Consider the following 15,902-nt stretch of genomic DNA (forward strand, 5'->3'; position numbering starts at 1 on the left):
CACGTACGCTTACGTGAGACCGGTTCCACCGACTAACATGCACTAGTTGCATAAGGTGGCTGGCGGGTGTCTGTCTCTCCCCCTTTAGTTGAAGCGGATTCGATGAAAAGGGTCCTTATGAAGGGTAAATAGAAGTTGACAAAATCACGTTGTGGTTATTCGTAGGTAAGAAAACGTTCTTGCTAGAACCCAATTGCAGCCACGTAAAAGATGCAACAACAATTAGAGGACGTCTAACTTGTTTTTGCAGCAATTGTCATGTGATGTGATATGGCCAGAAGTTGTGATGAATGATGAATGATATATTGTGATGTATGAGATCATGTTCTTGTAATAGGAATCACGACTTGCATGTCGATGAGTATGACAACCGGCAGGAGCCATAGGAGTTGTCTTTATTTTTGTATGACCTGCGTGTCATTGAAGAACGCCATGTAAACTACTTTACTTTATTGCTAAACGCGTTAGTCATAGAAGTAGAAGTAGTCGTTGGTGTGACAACTTCATGAAGACACGATGATGGAGATCATGATGATGGAGATCATGGTGTCATGCCGGTGACAAGATGATCATGGAGCCCCGAAGATGAAGATCAAAGGAGCTATATGATATTGGCCATATCATGTCACTACTTTATATAATTGCATGTGATGTTTATTATGTTTTATGCATCTTGTTTACTTAGAACGACGGTAGTAAATAAGATGATCCCTTACAACAATTTCAAGAAGTGTTCTCCCCTAACTGTGCACCTTTGTTAAAGTTCGTCGTTTCGAAGCACCACGTGATGATCGGGTGTGATAGATCCTTACGTTCACATACAACGGGTGTAAGACAGTTTTACACATGCAAAACACTTAGAGTTAACTTGACGAGCCTAGCATGTACAGACATGGCCTCGGAACACGGAGACCGAAAGGTCGAACACGAGTCGTATAGAAGATACGATCAACATGAGAATGTTCACCGACGATGACTAGTCCGTCTCACGTGATGATCGGACACGGCCTAGTCGACTCGGATCGTGTGACACTTAGATGACTAGAGGGATGTCAAATCTGAGTGGGAGTTCATTCAATAATTTGATTAGATGAACTTAATTATCATGAACTTAGTCTAAAACCTTTTGCAAAATATGTCTTGTAGATCAAATGGCCAACGCTCATGTCAACATGAACTTCAACGCGTTCCTAGAGAAAACCAAGCTGAAAGATGATGGCAGCAACTATACGGACTGGGTCCGGAACCTGAGGATCATCCTCATAGCTGCCAAGAAAGCATATGTCCTAGAAGCACCGTTAGGTGACCCATCTGCTCTCCCAGCACTGCAAGACGATTTGAACGTTTGGCAGACGCGTACTAATGATTACTCCCTCGTTCAGTGCGGCATGCTTTACAGCTTAGAACCGGGGCTCCAAAAGCGTTTTGAGCGACACGGAGCATATGAGATGTTCGAAGAGCTGAAACTAGTTTTCCAAGCTCATGCCCGGGTCGAGAGATATGAAGTCTCCGACAAGTTCTATAGTTGTAAGATGGAGGAAAACAGTTCTGTCAGTGAGCACATACTCAAAATGTCTGGGTTGCACAGCCGCCTGTCCCAGCTGGACATTAACCTCCCGGACGAGGCGGTCATTGACAGAATCCTTCAGTCGCTCCCACCAAGCTACAAGAGCTTCGTGATGAACTACAATATGCAGGGGATGGTGAAGACCATTCCTGAAGTATTTTCAATGCTGAAGTCAGCAGAGGTTGAAATCAAGAAAGAACATCAAGTGTTGATGGTCAATAAGACCACTAAGTTTAAGAATGGCAAGGGTAAGAAGAACTTCAAGAAGGATGGCAAAGATGTTGCCGCACCCGGTAAGCCAGTTGCCGGGAAGAAGTCAAAGAATGGACCCAAGCCCGAGACTGAGTGCTTTTATTGCAAGGGGAAGGGTCACTGGAAGCGGAACTGCCCCAAATACTTAGCGGATAAGAAGGCCGGCAACACTAAAGGTATATTTGATATACATAGAATTGATGTGTACCTCACCAGTACTCGTAGTAACTCCTGGGTATTTGATACCGGTGCCGTTGCTCATATTTGTAACTCACAGCAGGAGCTGCGGAATAAACGGAGACTGGCGAAGGACGAGGTGACGATGCGCGTTGGGAACGGTTCCAGGGTCGATGTGATCGCCGTCGGCACGCTACCTCTACATTTACCTACGGGATTAGTTATGAACCTTAATAATTGTTATTTGGTGCCAAGTTTGAGCATGAACATTGTATCTGGATCTCGTTTGATACGAGATGGCTACTCATTTAAATCTGAGAATAATGGTTGTTCTATTTATATGAGAGATATGTTTTATGGTCATGCCCCTATGGTCAACGGTTTATTCTTAATGAATCTCGAGCGTAATGTTACACACATTCATAGTGTGAATACCAAAAGATGTAAAGTTGATAACGATAGTCCCACATACTTGTGGCACTGCCGCCTTGGTCACATTGGTGTCAAGCGCATGAAGAAGCTCCATGCTGATGGACTTTTGGAGTCTCTCGATTATGAATCATTTGGCACATGCGAACCATGCCTTATGGGCAAGATGACCAAGACTCCGTTCTCCGGAACAATGGAGCGAGCAGCCAACTTGTTGGAAATCATACATACCGATATATGCGGTCCAATGAGCGTTGAGGCTCGCGGAGGATATCGTTATGTTCTCACTCTCACTGATGACTTGAGTAGATATGGGTATGTCTACTTAATGAAACACAAGTCTAAGACCTTTGAAAAGTTCAAGGAATTTCAGAATGAGGTAGAGAATCAACGTGACCGAAAGATAAAATTCCTACGATTAGATCGTGGAGGAGAATACTTAAGTCACGAATTTGGTACACACTTAAGGAAATGTGGAATCGTTTCACAACTCACGCCGCCTGGAACACCTCAGCGTAACGGTGTGTCCGAACGTCGTAATCGCACTCTATTAGATATGGTGCGGTCTATGATGTCTCTTACCGATTTACCACTATCATTTTGGGGATACGCTCTAGAGACAGCTACATTCACTTTAAATAGGGCACCGTCTAAATCCGTTGAGACGACACCGTATGAATTATGGTTTGGGAAGAAACCTAAGCTGTCGTTTCTAAAAGTTTGGGGATGCGATGCTTATGTCAAGAAACTTCAACCTGAAAAGCTCGAACCCAAGTCGGAAAAATGCGTCTTCATAGGATACCCTAAGGAAACCATTGGGTATACCTTCTACTTAAGATCCGAGGGCAAGATCTTTGTTGCCAAGAACGGATCCTTTCTGGAAAAAGAGTTTCTCTCGAAAGAAGTAAGTGGGAGGAAAGTAGAACTCGATGAAGTACTACCTCTTGAGCAGGATAGTAGTGCAGCTCAGGAAAATGTTCCTGTGATGCCTACACCAACTGAAGAGGAAAATAATGATGATGATCAAGGTACTTCGGATCAAGTTGCTGCTGAACTTCGTAGGTCCACAAGGACACGTTCCGCACCAGAATGGTACGGCAACCCTGTCCTGGAAATCATGTTGTTAGACAACGGTGAACCTTCGAACTATGAAGAAGCGATGGCGGGCCCAGATTCCAACAAATGGCTTGAAGCCATGAAATCCGAGATAGAATCCATGTATGAAAACAAAGTATGGACTTTGACTGACTTGCCCGATGATCGGCGAGCGATAGAAAATAAATGGATCTTTAAGAAGAAGACGGACGCGGATGGTAATATTACCATCTATAAAGCTCGACTTGTCGCTAAGGGTTATCGGTAAGTTTAAGGGATTGAGTACGATGAGACTTTCTCTCCCGTAGCGAAGCTTAAGTCCGTCCGAATCATGTTAGCAATTGCCGCATACTATGATTATGAGATATGGCAGATGGACGTCAAAACGGCATTCCTTAACAGTTATCTTAAGGAAGAACTGTATATGATGCATCCGGAAGGTTTTGTCGATCCTAAGAATGTAACAAAGTATGCAAGCTCCAGCGATCCATTTATGGGCTGGTGCAAGCATCTCGGAGTTGGAACATTCAATTTGATGAGATGATCAAAGCGTTTGGGTTTATGCAGACTTATGGAGAAGCCTGCGTTTACAAGAAAGTGAGTGGGAGCTCTGTAGCATTTCTCATATTATATGTAGATGACATACTTTTGATGGGAAATAATATAGAATTCTTGGACAGCATTAAGGCCTACTTGAATAAGTGTTTTTCAATGAAGGACCTTGGAGAAGCTGCTTATATATTAGGCATCAAGATCTATAGAAATAGATCAAGACGCCTCATAGGTCTTTCACAAAGCACATACCTTGATAAGATTTTGAAGAAATTCAAAATGGATCAGTCCAAGAAGGGGTTCTTGCCTGTATTGCAAGGTGTGAGATTGAGCTCGGCTCAATGCCCGACCACGGCAAAAGATAAAGAAGAGATGAGTGTCATCCCCTATGCTTCAGCCATAGGATCTATTATGTATGCCATGCTGTGTACCAGACCTGATGTAAACCTTGCCGTAAGTTTGGTAGGAAGGTACCAAAGTAATCCCGGCAAGGAACACTGGACAGCGGTCAAGAATATCCTGAAGTACCTGAAAAGGACAAAGGACATGTTTCTCGTTTATGGAGGTGACGAAGAGCTCGTCGTAAAGGGTTACGTCGACGCTAGATTCGACACAGATCTGGATGACTCTAAGTCACAAACCGGATACGTGTATATGTTGAATGGTGGAGCAGTAAGCTGGTGCAGCTGCAAGCAGAGCATCGTGGCGGGATCTACATGTGAAGCGGAGTACATGGCAGCCTCGGAGGCAGCGCATGAAGCTATTTGGGTGAAGGAGTTCATCACCGACCTAGGAGTCATACCCAATGCGTCGGGGCCGATCAAACTCTTCTGTGACAACACTGGAGCTATTGCCCTTGCAAAGGAGCCCAGGTTTCACAAGAAGACCAGGCACATCAAGCGTCGTTTCAACTCCATCCGTGAAAATGTTCAAGATAGAGACATAGATATTTGCAAAGTACATACGGATCTGAATGTCACAGATCCGTTGACTAAACCTCTCTCACGAGCAAAACATGATCAACACCAGAACTCTATGGGTGTTCGATTCATCATAATGTAACTAGATTATTGACTCTAGTGCAAGTGGGAGACTGTTGGAAATATGCCCTATAGGCAATAATAAAAGGGTTATTATTATATTTCCTTGTTCATAATAATTGTCTTTTATTCATGCTATAACTGTATTATCCGGAAATCGTAATACACGTGTGAATACATAGACCATAACATGTCCCTAGTGAGCCTCTAGTTGACTAGCTCGTTGGTCAACAGATAGTCATGGTTTCCTGACTATGGACATTAGATGTCATTGACAACGGGATCACGTCATTAGGAGAATGACGTGATGGACAAGACCCAATCCTAAGCATAGCACAAGATCGTGTAGTTCGTTTTTGCTAGAGCTTTTCCAATGTCAAGTATGTCTTCCTTAGACCATGAGATCGTGTAACTCTCGGATACCGTAAGAGTGCTTTGGGTGTACCAAACGTCACAACGTAACTGGGTGACTATAAAGGTGCACTACGGGTATCTCCGAAAGTGTCTGTTGGGTTGACACGGATCGAGACTGGGATTTGTCACTCCGTATTACGGAGAGGTATCACTGGGCCCAGTCGGTAGTGCATCATCATAATGAGCTCAAAGTGACCAAGTGTCTGGTCACGGGATCATGCATTACGGTACGAGTAAAGTGACTTGCCGGTAACGAGACTGAACGAGGTATTGGGATACCGACGATCGAGTCTCGGGCAAGTAACATACCGACTGACAAAGGGAATTGCATACGGGGTTGATTGAATCCTCGACATCGTGGTTCATCCAATGACATCATCGAGGAGCATGTGGGAGCCAACATGGGTATCCAGATCCCGCTGTTGGTTATTGCCCGAGAGCCGTCTCGGTCATGTCTGCATGTCTCCCGAACCCGTAGGGTCTACACACTTAAGGTTCGGTGACGCTAGGGTTATTAGGAAGACTTGTATGTGATTACCGAATGTTGTTCGTTTTGGGTTTCGTAGTAATTTCAAAAAATTTCCTACGCACACGCAAGATCATGTGATGCATAGCAACGAGGGGAGAGTATTGTCTACATACCCAACGCAGACCGACTGCGGAAGCGATGACACGACGTAGAGGAAGTAGTCGTGCGTCTTCTCGATCCAACCGATCAAGCACCGAAACTACGGCACCTCCGAGTTCGAGCACACGTTCAGCTCGATGACGATCCCCGGACTCCAATCCAGCAAAGTGTCGGGGAAGAGTTCCGTCAGCACGACGGCGTGGTGACGATCTTGATGAACTACAGCAGCAGGGCTTCGCCTAAACTCCGCTACAGTATTATCGAGGAATATGGTGGCTGGGGGCGCCGCACACGGCTAAGGAATAGATCACGTGGATCAACTTCTTGCGTCTTTGGTGCTAGCCCTGCCCCTCTATTTATATGTTGAGCCCCGGGGTCGAAACTTGGAGCAAAAGCCTCCTCAAAGTCGGTTTTGCCCGAAAGGCAAGAGTCCCACTCGGACTCCAGGACCAAACGCCACAATCCTTGGCGTCTGGCCCAGACGCCATGGGCCTCGGCGTCTGGCCCAGGGCCAGACGCCAGGGTCTCCGGCGTTTGGCCCCCTGGCCTCCGCAAGACTCCTTTTTGCACCGACCTAAAGCCTCATGGGCTTGACCCCTTGGCCTAACCATATCATCCAATATATGAATCTTTACGTCTCGACCATTTTGAGACTCCTCGTCATGTCCCCGATCTCATCCGGGACTCCGAACTCCTTCGGTACATCAAAACATGTAAACTCATAATATAACTGTCATCGTAACCTTAAGCGTGCGGACCCTACGGGTTCGAGAACAATGTAGACATGACCGAGACACGTCTCCGGTCAATAACCAATAGCGGGACCTGGATGCCCATATTGGCTCCTACATATTCTACGAAGATCATTATCGGTCAGACCGCATAACAACATACGCTGTTCCCTTTATCATCGGTATGTTACTTGCCCGAGATTCGATCGTCGGTATCCAATACCTAGTTCAATCTCGTTACCGGCAAGTCTCTTTACTCATTCCGTAATACATCATCTCACAACTAACATATTAGTTGTAATGCTTGCAAGGCTTATGTGATGTGTATTACCGAGAGGGCCCAGAGATACCTCTCCGACAATCGGAGTGACAAATCCTAATCTCGAAATACGCCAACCCAACATCGACCATTGGAGACACCTGTAGTACTCCTTTATAATCACCCAGTTACGTTGTGACGTTTGGTAGTACCCAAAGTGTTCCTCCGGTAAACGGGAGTTGCATAATCTCATAGTCACAGGAACATGTATAAGTCATGAAGAAAGCAATAGCAACATACTAAACGATCGGGTGCTAAGCTAATGGAATGGGTCATGTCAATCAGATCATTCTACTAATGATGTGACCTCGTTAATCAAATAACAACTCATTGTTCATGGTTAGGAAACATAACCATCTTTGATTAACGAGCTAGTCAAGTAGAGGCATACTAGTGACACTTTGTTTGTCTATGTATTCACACATGTATTATGTTTCCGGTAAATACAATTCTAGCATGAATAATAAACATTTATCATGATTATAAGGAAATAAATAATAACTTTATTATTGCCTCTAGGGCATATTTCCTTCAGTCTCCCACTTGCACTAGAGTCAATAATCTAGATTACACTGTAATGATTCTAACACCCATGGAGCCTTGGTGATGATCATGTTTTGCTCGTGGAAGAGGCTTAGTCAACGGGTCTGCAACATTCAGATCCGTATGTATCTTGCAAATCTCTATGTCTCCCACCTGGACTAGATCCCGGATGGAGTTGAAGCGTCTCTTGATGTGTTTGGTCCTTTTGTGAAATCTGGATTCCTTTGCCAAGGCAATTGCACCAGTATTGTCTCAAAAGATTTTCATTGGACCCGATGCGCTAGGTATGACACCTAGATCGGATATGAACTCCTTCATCCAGACTCCTTCATTTGCTGCTTCCGAAGCAGCTATGTATTCCGCTTCACATGTAGATCCCGCTACGACGCTTTGTTTAGAACTGCACCAACTGACAGCTCCACCGTTTAATGTAAACACGTATCCGGTTTGCGATTTAGAATCGTCCGGATCAGTGTCAAAGCTTGCATCAACGTAACCTTTTACGATGAGCTCTTTGTCACCTCCATATACGAGAAACATATCCTTAGTCCTTTTCAGGTATTTCAGGATGTTCTTGACCGCTGTCCAGTGATCCACTCCTGGATTACTTTGGTACCTCCCTGCTAAACTTATAGCAAGGCATACATCAGGTCTGGTACACAGCATTGCATACATGATAGATCCTATGGCTGATGCATAGGGAACATCTTTCATATTCTCTCTATCTTCTGCAGTGGTCGGGCATTGAGTCTTACTCAATTTCACACCTTGTAACACAGGCAAGAACCCTTTCTTCGCTTGATCCATTTTGAACTTCTTCAAAATTTTCTCAAGGTATGTGCTTTGTGAAAGTCCAATTAAGCGTTTTGATCTATCTCTATAGATCTTAATGCCTAATATGTAAGCAGCTTCACCGAGGTCTTTCATTGAAAAACTTTTATTCAAGTATCCCTTTATGCTATCCAGAAATTCTATATCATTTCCAATCAGTAATATGTCATCCACATATAATATCAGAAATGCTACAGAGCTCCCACTCACTTTCTTGTAAATACAGGCTTCTCCGAAAGTCTGTATAAAACCAAATGCTTTGATCACACTATCAAAACGTTTATTCCAACTCCGAGAGGCTTGCACCAGTCCATAAATGGATCGCTGGAGCTTGCACACTTTGTTAGCTCCCTTTGGATCGACAAAACCTTCCGGTTGCATCATATACAACTCTTCTTCCAGAAATCCATTCAGGAATGCAGTTTTGACATCCATCTGCCAAATTTCATAATCATAAAATGCGGCAATCGCTAACATGATTCGGCCGGACTTAAGCATCGCTACGGGTGAGAAGGTCTCATCGTAGTCAATCCCTTGAACTTGCCGAAAACCTTTTGCGACAAGTCGAGCTTTGTAGACAGTAACATTACCATCAGCGTCAGTCTTCTTCTTAAAGATCCATTTATTCTCAATTGCTTGCCGATCATCGGGCAAGTCAACCAAAGTCCATACTTTGTTCTCATACATGGATCCCATCTCAGATTTCATGGCTTCAAGCCACTTTGCGGAATCTGGGCTCACCATCGCTTCTTCATAGTTCGTAGGTTCATCATGATCTAGTAGCATGACTTCCAGAACAGGATTACCGTACCACTCTGGCGCGGATCTTACTCTGGTTGATCTACGAAGTTCAGTAGTATCTTGATCTGAAGTTTCATGATCATTATCATTGGCTTCCTCACTAACCGGTGTAGGTGTCACTAAAACAGTTTTCTATGATGAACTACTTTCCAGTAAGGGAGCAGGTACAGTTACCTCGTCAAGTTCCACTTTCCTCCCACTCACTTCTTTCGAGAGAAACTCCTTCTCTAGAAATGATCCATTCTTAGCAACGAATGTCTTGCCTTCGGATCTGTGATAGAAGGTGTACCCAACAGTTTCCTTTGGGTATCCTATGAAGACACATTTCTCCAATTTGGGTTCGAGCTTATCAGGTTGAAGCTTTTTCACATAAGCATCGCAGCCCCAAACTTTAAGAAACGACAACTTTGGTTTCTTGCCAAACCACAGTTCATAAGGCGTCGTCTCAACGGATTTTGATGGTGCCCTATTTAACGTGAATGCGGCCGTCTCTAAAGCATAACCCCAAAATGATAGCGGTAAATCTGTAAGAGACATCATAGATCGCACCATATCTAGTAAAGTACGATTACGACGTTCGGACACACCATTGCGCTGTGGTGTTCCGGGTGGCGTGAGTTGTGAAACTATTCCACAGTTTTTCAAATGTACACCAAACTCGTAACTCAAATATTCTCCTCCACGATCAGATCGTAGAAAACTTTATTTTCTTGTTACGATGATTTTCAACTTCACTCTGAAATTCTTTGAATTTTTCAAATGTTTCAGACTTATGCTTCATTAAGTAGATATATCCATATCTGCTCAAATCATCTGTGAAGGTGAGAAAATAACGATATCCGCCTCGAGCCTCAATATTCATCGGACCACATACATCGGTATGTATGATTTCCAACAAATCTGTTGCTCTCTCCATAGTACCGGAGAACGGTGTTTTAGTCATCTTGCCCATGAGGCACGGTTCGCAAGTACCAAGTGATTCATAATCAAGTGGTTCCAAAAGTCCATCAGTATGGAGTTTCTTCATGCGCTTTATACCGATATGACCTAAACGACAGTGCCACAAATAAGTTGCACTTTCATTATCAACTCTGCATCTTTTGGTTTCAACATTATGAATATGTGTATTACTACTATCGAGATTTAATAAGAATAGACCACTCTTCAAGGGTGCATGACCATAAAAGATATTACTCATATAAATAGAACAACCATTATTCTCTGATTTAAGTGAATAACCGTCTCGCATTAAACAAGATCCAGATATAATGTTCATGCTCAACGCTGGCACCAAATAACAATTACTTAGGTCTAATATTAATCCCGAAGGTAGATGTAGAGGTAGCGTGCCGACTGCGATCACATCGACTTTGGAACCGTTTCCCACGCGCATCGTCACCTCGTCCTTAGCCAATCTTCGCTTAATCCGTAGCCCCTGTTTCGAGTTGCAAATATTAGCAACAGAACCAGTATCAAATACCCAGGTGCTACTGCGAGCATTAGTAAGGTACACATCAATAACATGTATATCACATATACCTTTGTTCAACTTGCCATCCTTCTTATCCGCCAAATACTTGGGGCAGTTCCGCTTCCAGTGACCAGTCTGCTTGCAGTAGAAGCACTCAGTTTCAGGCTTAGGTCCAGACTTGGGTTTCTTCTCTTGAGTAGCAACTGGCTTGCTGTTCTTCTTGAAGTTCCCTTTCTTCTTTCCTTTGCCCTTTTTCTTGAAACTAGTGGTTTTGTTAACCATCAACACTTGATGCTCCTTTTTGATTTCTACCTCCGCAGCTTTCAGCATTGCGAAGAGCTCGGGAATAGTCTTGTTCATCCCTTGCATATTATAGTTCATCACGAAGCTCTTGTAGCTTGGTGGCAGTGATTGGAGAATTCTGTGAATGACATAATCATCCGGAAGATTAACTCCCAATTGAATCAAGTGATTATTATACCCAGACATTTTGAGTATATGCTCACTGACAGAACTGTTCTCCTCCATCTTGCAGCTATAGAACTTATTGGAGACTTCATATCTCTCAATTCGGGCATTTGCTTGAAATATTAACTTCAACTCCTGGAACATCTCATATGCTCCATGACGTTCAAAACGTCGTTGAAGTCCCGATTCTAAGCCGTAAAGCATGGCACACTGAACTATCGAGTAGTCATCAGCTTTGCTCTGCCAGACGTTCACAACATCTGGTGTTGCTCCAGCAGCAGGCCTGGCACCCAGCGGTGCTTCCAGGACATAATTCTTCTGTGCAGCAATGAGGATAATCCTCAAGTTACGGACCCAGTCCGTGTAATTGCTACCATCATCTTTCAACTTTGCTTTCTCAAGGAACGCATTAAAATTCAACGGAACAACAGCACGAGCCATCTATCTACAATCAACATAAACAAGCAAGATACTATCAGGGACTAAGTTCATGATAAATTTTAAGTTCGATTAATCATATTACTAAAGAACTCCCACTTAGATAGACATCCCTCTAATCCTCTAAGTGACCACGTGATCCAAATCAACTAAACCATGTCCGATCATCACGTGAGATGGAGTAGTTTCATCGGTGAACATCATTATGTTGATCATATCTACTATATGATTCACGCTCGACCTTTCGATCTCCGTGTTCCGAGGCCATATCTGCATATGCTAGGCTCGTCAAGTTTAACCTGAGTATTCTGCGTGCGCAACTGTTTTGCACCCGTTGTATTTGAACGTAGAGCCTATCACACCCGATCATCACGTGGTGTCTCAGCACGAAGAACTTTCGCAACGGTGCATACTCAGGGAGAACACTTCTTGATAATTTAGTGAGAGATCATCTTATAATGCTACCGTCAATCAAAGCAAGATAAGATGCATAAAAAGATAAACATCACATGCAATCAATATAAGTGATATGATATGGCCATCATCATCTTGTGCTTGTGATCTCCATCTCCGAAGCACCGTCATGATCACCATCGTCACCGGCGCGACACCTTGATCTCCATCGTAGCATCGTTGTTGTCTCGCCAATCTTATGCTTCCACGACTATCACTACCGTTTAGTTATAAAGTAAAGCATTACATCGCAATTGCATTGAATACAATAAAGCGACAACCATATGGCTCCTGCCAGTTGCCGATAACTTGGTTACAAAACATGATCATCTCATACAATAAAATTCAGCATCATGCCTTGACCATATCACATCACAACATGCCCTGCAAAAACAAGTTAGACGTCCTCTACTTTGTTGTTGCATGTTTTACGTGGCTGCTACGGGCTTAAGTAAGAACCAATCTCACCTACGCATCAAAACCACAACGATAGTTTGTCAAATAGACTCCGTTTTAACCTTCGCAAGGACCGGGCGTAGCCATACTTGGTTCAACTAAAGTTGGAGAGGCAGTCGCCCGCAAGCCATCTCTGTGCAAAGCACGTCGAGGGAACCGGTCTCGCGTAAGCGTACGCGTAAGGTTGGTCCGGGTCATCTCGTCCAACAATACCGCTGAACCAAAGTATGACATGCTGGTAGGCAGTATGACTTGTATCGTCCACAACTCACTTGTGTTCTACTCATGCATATAACATCAACATAAATAACCTGGCTCGTATGCCACTTTTGGGTTTCGTAGTAATTTCAAAAAAATTCCTACGCACACGCAAGATCATGTGATGCATAGCAACGAGGGGAGAGTATTGTCTACGTACCCAACGCAGACCGACTGCGGAAGCGATGACACGACGTAGAGGAAGTAGTCGTGCGTCTTCTCGATCCAACCGATCAAGCACCGAAACTACGGCACCTCCGAGTTCGAGCACACGTTCAGCTCGATGACGATCCCCGGACTCCGATCCAGCAAAGTGTCGGGGAAGAGTTCCGTCAGCACGACGGCGTGGTGACGATCTTGATGAACTACAGCAGCAGGGCTTCGCCTAAACTCCGCTACAGTATTATCGAGGAATATGGTGGCTGGGGGCGCCGCACACGGCTAAGGAATAGATCACGTGGATCAACTTCTTGTGTCTTTGGTGCTAGCCCTGCCCCTCTATTTATATGTTGAGCCCGGGGGTCGAAACTTGGAGCAAAAGCCTCCTCAAAGTCGGTTTTGCCCGAAAGGCAAGAGTCCCACTCGGACTCCAGGACCAAACGCCACAATCCTTGGCGTCTGGCCCAGACGCCATGGGCCTCGGCGTCTGGCCCAGGGCCAGACGCCAGGGTCTCTGGCGTTTGGCCCCCTGGCCTCCGCAAGACTCCTTTTTGCACCGACCTAAAGCCTCATGGGCTTGACCCCTTGGCCTAACCATATCATCCAATATATGAATCTTTACGTCTCGACCATTTCGAGACTCCTCGTCATGTCCCCGATCTCATCCGGGACTCCGAACTCCTTCGGTACATCAAAACATGTAAACTCATAATATAACTGTCATCGTAACCTTAAGCGTGCGGACCCTACGGGTTCGAGAACAATGTAGACATGACCGAGACACGTCTCCGGTCAATAACCAATAGCGGGACCTGGATGCCCATATTGGCTCCTACATATTCTACGAAGATCATTATCGGTCAGACCGCATAACAACATACGTTGTTCCCTTTATCATCGGTATGTTACTTGCCCGAGATTCGATCGTCGGTATCCAATACCTAGTTCAATCTCGTTACCGGCAAGTCTCTTTACTCGTTCCGTAATACATCATCTCACAACTAACATATTAGTTGTAATGCTTGCAAGGCTTATGTGATGTGTATTACCGAGAGGGCCCAGAGATACCTCTCCGACAATCGGAGTGACAAATCCTAATCTCGAAATACGCCAACCCAACATCGACCATTGGAGACACCTGTAGTACTCCTTTATAATCACCCAGTTACGTTGTGACGTTTGGTAGTACCCAAAGTGTTCCTCCGGTAAACGGGAGTTGCATAATCTCATAGTCACAGGAACATGTATAAGTCATGAAGAAAGCAATAGCAACATACTAAACGATCGGGTGCTAAGCTAATGGAATGGGTCATGTCAATCAGATCATTCTACTAATGATGTGACCTCGTTAATCAAATAACAACTCATTGTTCATCGTTAGGAAACATAACCATCTTTGATTAACGAGCTAGTCAAGTAGAGGCATACTAGTGACACTTTGTTTGTCTATGTATTCACACATGTATTATGTTTCCGGTAAATACAATTCTAGCATGAATAATAAACATTTATCATGATTATAAGGAAATAAATAATAACTTTATTATTGCCTCTAGGGCATATTTCCTTCAGTTCGGAGTCCCGGATGAGATCTCGGACGTCACGAGGAGTTCCGGAAGGGTCCGGAGGTAAAGATTTATATATGGGAAGTTGTCAAACGGACACCGGAAAGATTCGGGGTCATACCGGTATTGTACCGGGACCACCGGGAGGGGCCACCCCTCCCGGGGGGCCACATGGGCTGCATGGGGATAGCAGCCAGCCCCTGGTGGGCTGGGCGCCCCCCCCTTGGGCCCATGCGCCTAGGGTTGGGGGGGAAACCCTAAGGGGGGCGCACTCCCCTTGCTTGGGGGGCAAGCCACCCCTCCCTGGCCGCCGCCCCCCCTCTAGATCCCATCTAGAGGGGCCGGCCCCCCTTGCCCCTTCCCCTATAAATAGAGGGGTGAGGGGAGGGCAGCCATACCATAAGCCAAGGCGCAGCCCTCCCCTCCCCAACACCTCTCCTCCTCCGTTGTGAGCTCGGCGAAGCCCTGTCGGAGTACTGCTTCTCCACCATCATCACGCCGTCGTGCTGCCGGTGGAGCTGTCTTCCTCAACCTCTCCTTCCTCCTTGCTGGATCAAGACGGAGGAGACGTCGCCCGTACCGTATGTGTGTTGAACGCGGAGGTGTTGTCCGTTCAGCACTTGGTCATCTGTGATCTGAATCACGTCGAGTACGACTCCATCATCACCGCTCCCTCGAACGCTTCCGTACGCGATCTACAAGTGGTATGTAGATGCAAACTCACTCCCTTGACTCGTTGCTTAGATGAACTCATAGATGGATCTTGGTGAAATCATAGGAAAATTTTTAATTTTCTGCAACGTTCCCCAACATAAACCATACAATTCTTTGTCATAGATGGGATAGTTAAGTTGAGCACCGGTGATTTTTTTCACTAAAATATGCAATAGCTCGCTTTTCTTGCATTAAAACTCTGCCAATTCCGGTACCACTTGAATCACAATGAACCTCAAAAGTTTTGTCAAAGTTGGGCAAAGCAAGAATCGGAGCATGAGTAAGCAAAGACTTGAGCTCATCAAAAGCGGTGGATTGCAAAGATCCCCAAACAAAAGGAGCATTCTTCTTACTCAAGGCATGCAAAGGAGCGGCAATAGTGCTAAAGTTTTTCACAAAGCGGCGATAAATCCTGCAAGACCAAGAAAACTACGCACTTGTTGCAAATTGGTGGGTTGGGGCCAAGTTTTAATTGCCTCAATCTTAGATTCATCAACATGGACACCTTTGGAAGAGACAACAAAACCCAAGAAAACCACTT

Source organism: Triticum dicoccoides, chromosome 1B (assembly GCF_002162155.2).
Source record: "Triticum dicoccoides isolate Atlit2015 ecotype Zavitan chromosome 1B, WEW_v2.0, whole genome shotgun sequence".
In the NCBI taxonomy this organism is placed as follows: Eukaryota; Viridiplantae; Streptophyta; class Magnoliopsida; order Poales; family Poaceae; genus Triticum; species Triticum dicoccoides.